This window comes from Dipodomys spectabilis, unplaced genomic scaffold, assembly GCF_019054845.1.
Source record: "Dipodomys spectabilis isolate Male_0828 unplaced genomic scaffold, ASM1905484v1 ptg000295l, whole genome shotgun sequence".
Taxonomy (NCBI): Eukaryota; Metazoa; Chordata; class Mammalia; order Rodentia; family Heteromyidae; genus Dipodomys; species Dipodomys spectabilis.
Window position 1 is genome coordinate 3299049 of NW_024870972.1, and position 5499 is coordinate 3304547.

The 5499-nt window shown below is 32.0% G+C and overlaps 1 pseudogene; it reads right to left on the reverse strand.

The window, feature by feature from the left end:
* Positions 1-4796: 4796 nt before the first annotated feature.
* On the reverse strand, positions 4797-4896 carry LOC122126998 (annotated as a pseudogene).
* Between the last annotated feature and the right edge of the window lie 603 nt (positions 4897-5499).

A 5499-nucleotide genomic window follows, 5' to 3' on the forward strand; every position in this document is an offset into this window, starting at 1 on the left:
CAGTACCCAAGCCTAGAGTTCAAGCCCCACGACTAACCAAAACAAAAAACAAAAAGAAAGGAAATAGGTAACTGTAATATGAAAATTCCAAGTTCATAATCAATTTATACCTCCCTGGTGAAAGAACTGCTAAACTATAACATTCCTGATTTCTAGCTCAAAATTGTAGAAATCATATTCTATCCCATGACAACACTGCACTACCTTGGGACCCAATCTCTAACACAGTCATACTGAAGGAATGACCTCCCCAATTCCTGATGGAAACAGACTGCAGGTCTTATGGACCAATCATTTCCACATTGTAGCTCACCTAAGTTGTTTACTATTAGAGGTATTTTGATTGCTTTTCATACCCAACATTTTGAGAGAAATGTACTACTTTAAAATGCTATTAACAAGCAAGACTGATATAAAAATCACCTTTGACCTCAGATAAATATTTTTCCAAAATGCAGTCTCACCTATCATTAATGGTAGGAACGAGAGGTTAAAAATAATAGACACCAAGACCTATGCATGAATTAAAGATTTTCCAAGTTGTGAATACAATTGGTTTAAAAAGACATCAATACTACTGCATATTTTTCAAAATTTATTGTGATACTGAAGATTCAGTCATAAAATATTAACACTTGAAAATAACTCATTTTCTTGGGAGTAGGACACAAAACACAAGGTTAATCCTAATCATTTTCAAATACATTTATTTTTTCCACAAATTCATTCTTATAAAGATTCTAGAACTAACTGAAGTACAGATGTATACAAAGAAAATAATTTAACTGCATCATCTACATTAAAAAAACTTGCTAGAAAACAAAGTTATACTAATAATTAGCTTAACAAATTTACTTATACTCTTTTATTCTATTTCATTTACTTTCATAAAAACTGGGTTTTCATAAAATGATGCATAAAAAACCCTATATACCCACTTACATCTTCAGATGTTACTAATATTTATTTCAGAAATGTATTTAGCCCTATAGTCAATGAAGTGAAATAATACTAAAATATTCAAAGGCTTTTCAGAAATTGCAAGACTCGCTCTGGTTTGATATTTATATTGGAAAAAATATTCAAAAATCCTTATTTGTTAAAGTTATGAGAGTTACTCACAAAAAAGGGCCATTAGTGAAGATCCCACTGCATGTACAAAACAACTTCAAATGCATCCACAATCTGGAGGTGACACAGGCTTTTTGTTTGTTTTTGAAAGGTATATCTAACAAGCATATCCACAATACTGATTTTCAGTCAATATGATGGGATATTCAAACTTAATAAATACAGGGTAGATTATCTTAGTGAGATTAGATATGATGTTACAAAGAAAGTTATTTTCAACAGAAATCCGGATAGAATTTATCCGCCTTGTGTTTCACAGGAATAACCAGAGAGTAATACCTGTTTGGTCAAGTAGGTCAAACTCACTCCATGATTATATCTTAAAAGTATAACCAATTTAAGAGGTCAAATACATATTTTGTACTGACAGTCATCTTACAGCAATAACTTACTACCTAATTATATCTGCATCTTCTTACCTAACATATAATCAGAGCTGAAATTGGTCTCTTTAATCTAACTTAATGTTGTATATGCTTTGATTATGATGATGTTATTTTTTGACAAATAAAATGTACAGAAGAGTGGCTCCATAGAAATGACATGACAGAACACTGATACATAAAAACATTGCAACACAGCTCTTTTCAGCCTCACCATGTCCACATTGGCAAGCAACATTGCAACAGCACACTCACACATATACACATACACACATGTGTGCACATGTACACACATATATATGCATGCTAAATTCAGGGTTTAGTACAAAAAGTACAAATAAAATATTAGTGATTTGGACAAACGTTAATTTGCCTTATTACAAAATAATACACAATCCAGTCATCATGGGTGTTACATTTTACTTGCCTCGCCACATGTGACCACTTAATTTATTTTAATTAATTAATTCATTCATTTGTTTTGTGCTAATACTAGCCTTGAATTCAGGGCCTGTTTCTGTCCCAGAATTTGTTGTTTTTTTGTTTTAGTTTTCTCATGCCTAGAATTTTACTGCTTGTCGCACAGCTCCATTTCTAGCTTTTGCTGGTTACTTTCAAATCAGAATCTAATGGAGTTTTTTTTGCTTGGTCTGGTTTCAAACCACAGTCCTCAGATTTCATCTTTCTGATTAGCTAGGATAAACACATGAGCCACCAGTGTGGCTTCTAGATTTTCCTCTATAGCTATCTAATGCACATACTTAGATAGTAATTTAAAACTTAGAGTATATAAGCAAGTTGTACAGTGATGATATTGTCCTGTCAGAAATTTAAGCTAGTAAATTTCTTCTTAAAACCATGAACAAAAATACCATGATATAATATAAGAAAACTCACTATTGAACATATGAGCTTTAAGAGTTTTCTAATAGATCCATTATTTGTTACCCAACATTAGAAAAAAACTGTATATTACAGTAGTAAAAAAAAGTCTTTTGTAGGAATACTTAATTACCTTATTTTTAAAGATACCTGTTTTCATCTAAAAAAGTAGGCCTGTCTATTGTCTTCATGTGATTTTGATGATTGAAGGTGCTTAATGAGAAGTCAAAGTGTATTACTAACCCTTTGCTGTCAATTAAATCACCTTTTCTTCTTGGAACATACAATGATAAAAGCAATAGTTCATAATCAGCAAGCAATATTTCAGATTCACACTACCAGTGCAAGTGGATCACCAGTAATTAATCCTTGATACCATTTTCCACAAAGTTTTGTTCCAGATACAATCAATCTGCCTTCTCTAGCTGCTTTCCTAGCCTGGACCTATTCCTTCACTCTACAAGAAAAGTGATATTCAACTGATTTCAGTCAGTTCTGTTACTAGAATTATCAGGGATTTAGATTCTTGTCTGTAATTTGGTCAAAGCTATGTCTCTTTATGTAGGCTATTAAAAATGGTTTTACTAATTTCAAATAAATACATAAATTCTATTTCCATCTCTTTTAAAAAATGAAATTGTTTGATCTATAAATTGATCCGAGGCATGGATTTTGTGGCTAGCTAGGTCATTGCACATCTGTCTCTTTCTTCCTCTCTCCCTTTCATGGTTCTCATAGATAATATGACTGCTCCATAATTATCCTAATTTATTTTGCTTTTATATTTTTGGTTGCATCATTTCACTTTTTGCTCTGCCATTCCCCAAATCATTTACATAGAAGGCATTATTTCATATTTTCTCGTTCCTAGAATAAGCTGCACATGAAGACACCACTGGTCCTCATTTTCAGTCTGTACCTTTCTATATGGAAGAAAACCTTTCCTCTGCTCTCTATCAATTCTCTACTCTCCAGTTAGAATAATTTCGAATAGTAAAAATGGAAAAAGAGAAAAAAAATCATGGTGAAATAACAGATGTAGAATATTCACTGGATTTTTCTGAGCAGTTCAACCAACGTGAACTATTGGGGAATATATGTGCACCTGACTCCCACTGGTACTCAATGTCTCTGCTTAGGCAATTCTGATGAAGACAAGGCACAAGATGAAAAAGTGAGGAATGATATCATTCTCAGAAAAAATGGAGAAGTATTCAAGCAAATTATTCTATGGGCTGCTGAAAATAATCAGCTTACTACAGTACAGAGACTACTTTCCAAAAAGGCCACTCATGTGAATACTAGGAATGATGATGAATATACCTCTCTTCATCGGGAATCCTACAGTGGACACTTAGATATTATCCATGAGTTGGTGGCTCAAGGCAGATATTTATGCAATAACTGTGAATTGCTGGACATCCCTACACAGTGCTTATATGTGGAATAATACCAGACTGGATTCTTTCTTAGTTCATCATGATGCATATCGCAATGCCCAAACTAAAGTCCTCTTGACCCCCTTGCATCTTGCTGTTTGGAATAGAAATAGCAAAAATATGCTGGATCTCCTACTATTGAATATTATCAAATTATCAAACCAGGTCTGAAGAACTTTGAAGAAACTGCATTTGATATTGCCAAAAGGATAAATATGTATCACTACGTTTTTGGAGTTGTGGAAAGCTGTAAAAATTGTTCTCCTAAGTCATAATGGTTTGGTTAAGTTTCTTAAATTTCAAAAATGCCAATCCATCCTTGTGTCCATACAAAATATTTTCACCATACAAACAGCTGCAATGTCTTACTTTAAAAATTCATGGACTCCATGGTATTCTTCAAGTGAATTGCCTGACTTTGATGTCAAAATGTATTCAAGATTTGTTTGTATACATCTATAATGATTTCTGCAGAGTTTGTGGTTTTTAAATCAGAAATCATTTTAACTTATCTGTTGAAATGAGTAGTACAGAAACTAAAGATATTTCTGGTTTTTGTCTGAAAAAAGTATATTTTAATCTAATCTGTATTTTGTTTGTATAATATCCATAATCTATTTCATTCTCTCCTAGATATAATAGTTTGAATTCTACATTGTTTTATAATATATAGGTTCATTTTTAAATGTGTTATTTCAGATAGCATTCCATATAGAAACAGTTTAACATTCCTTTTTTTCCTAGGTCCTTATAGTATGTTATTTCTTTGGAATAAAATGACAATGTTATCTAATTTCAAACGTTTTGTAAAGATTATGCTATGTAAAGGCCTTTCTAAGGTGAGGATTTAATACACTGATGTCAAACTAACTTTTAGTTCAATTAATTACATGTATTGTTACATTTTTATTTTTGTAATCATTTTTAATAACTGTTTTTCATTTCTTGCATCTGAAGAATGAAAAATATGGCATACTTCACAAATTTTCATATCATCCTTGTACAAGTGCCATGTTAATTTCTATATTGTTGTAATTTGGGTAAACGTGCTGCTGAAGCATGTCATATCCTGTAAATTTACATAGTTAATGATGCAGTCTTTATAAAGGCATATATCCTTGGTTGACTGTTTGTAACCAGGAAAACTTATTGTTCGTTCCCAAAATGCTATTGATCTTAATTCTCTAAAATTCTGTGTATATTGGAAAACTTACATTGTTTGGTCGATTGCTCACATTTGCAATTTTTTTTTTGTCAATGACTATTTTAAGTCTTTTTCAAATAAATTTGATCATACTTTGAAGACTTTATAGCTAGATCCAAAGGTGATGGCTTTTCAAGTACTTATTTATCAACTGAGTTAGCTTTGTGTAGCTAATGGATTCAAAATAAGCCTTGCTTAAGAGCTACTTCTAAACTTCTGCAGCTTAAAATGTCCTAAATGAGGTCTTACTGGCACAAATGTCTACCTGACCCTTCACTCTTCTTCCATGTAGCAACAGACCAACCAGAATATCTTACCCTGACAGCATAGATTTCCTTTTTGGAACAAAACTAATCTTAGGTAAGAGGGATTATAGAGAAATGAACAGTTAAGACAGAATCGTTTAGACTAGAAGGTATTTTATCAAAATATAAGTGTTTGTTATACCTAACATTTTAAA